The sequence below is a fragment of the Belonocnema kinseyi genome, chromosome 6 (genome assembly GCF_010883055.1).
Source record: "Belonocnema kinseyi isolate 2016_QV_RU_SX_M_011 chromosome 6, B_treatae_v1, whole genome shotgun sequence".
NCBI classification, from domain to species: Eukaryota; Metazoa; Arthropoda; class Insecta; order Hymenoptera; family Cynipidae; genus Belonocnema; species Belonocnema kinseyi.
In genome coordinates, this window is record NC_046662.1 from 105,956,364 (window position 1) to 105,957,836 (window position 1,473).

Sequence of the window (1,473 nt, forward strand, 5' to 3'; positions counted from 1 at the left end):
CGTCGTCGATTTCATAATACATCTTCTCATGGGAAGAGAGTACGTGACTTCACGCTTGGCCGATTATTGAGAAAAAGTCCAGGCGCACACATTGTTTATGTTGTCATTCGGAGAATCGACTTCTCGGAGGTCTTATTAATCGTCTCAACCAAAATCAAACAACTCTCTAATCGGTTCTTTTTTAACGATCTAGTGTCGCGAATTGTATATCTAATATAAGATTTATATATCCTGCAATCAAACCTGCTATATCCTATGTCTAAATAATCATAGCTGAGTTACATTAATATTCCTTTCAAGAAATTGGGCTTAATCTAGTGTATACATTTATTCGTTTACAAGAAACGATTATCATTTCAAACATTTCCATGTCGATTTGCCCGACTGTTGCTTGCCAATCTTTTCTTCGAAATAATACTTAAATTCTAAATTCAAGACTCGCTTTTCAAATTTAAGTTTTTTTTTATTCAAACTGAAACCGCGAATTTACTTCACTGACTGTCCTGTTCCTAGCAGCGAGAATGCGAATTATATCCGCTCATTACACTTCCCTCCTTAAAAGAAAGGCACTTTCATAAAGTGTCTTTCTCAAATTGAATAGTTCGGGTAGAATTTGAATTCACAGAGGATTTATGGCTGCTAAGTTTTAATAGTGTAAATTACTCTTAGTGCTGTTTAGTAAAAAAATAAGTGAAAAAAATGTAAACTGCAGTATCGCCCTATTCGAGGATTAAAAAAAAGGCAATAAAATAATTTCTCTAATTGTGACACCTCTACTTTATTTTGCATGTAAGTTTACTTAATAATATTTATAATTAAATTAATTACATATTTCTATGTCTACTTTATCATAGTTCCTTTCATGAATTACAACTATTTTCCCGTTAATACTTATTTCTTATCTTGATTTCTTTTTGTGAACCATGCATGAAACTTTTAATATTTGTTTACACTTCACAGGTTAATGTCCCTTCACAACATATATTGCAACCATTGCAACAAATCGTAGCTCAAGAGGAGCTTCAATTAGAAAAATATACTCGGTGAGCATTTGAAACCTTGACTCATTTAAGTTTACTCTCCATTAAACTTTATCCTTGGTTCAAAAATTTAGAAAAGTGAACTCAACCCTTCCTTAAAATTTAGTTTTACTCAACTTATAAAAAGTAGGTCTCATTTAAAAATGAACTTTTCTGTCTAAAACGAATTAATTCTCGTAATAACATATAATTTTAGCTTTAATATGACTATATTACTAAAATATATCGTATAAACAATCAGTATAATCTAAACGATAATTTCAGAAAATAATAATGAATTTTACGCTTACCTATAAAATGAAAGTCAGTTACTTAAATTAAACCTTTCATTTTTTATATCATTTATTGTCAAATAAACATGATTTTCTCGATAAAAACTCTTAAGGCTTACAACAATTATATCAAGAATAACAATAATAATAATTATTATAAT

General features: G+C 29.5%; 1 protein-coding gene across 1 annotated transcript in view; it reads left to right on the top strand.

Annotated features, from left to right (window-relative positions):
- LOC117175534 overlaps positions 1-1,473 on the top strand; it is a 301,601-nt gene that overhangs the window by 209,362 nt on the left and 90,766 nt on the right. The gene's annotated exons all lie outside the window — the stretch shown is intronic.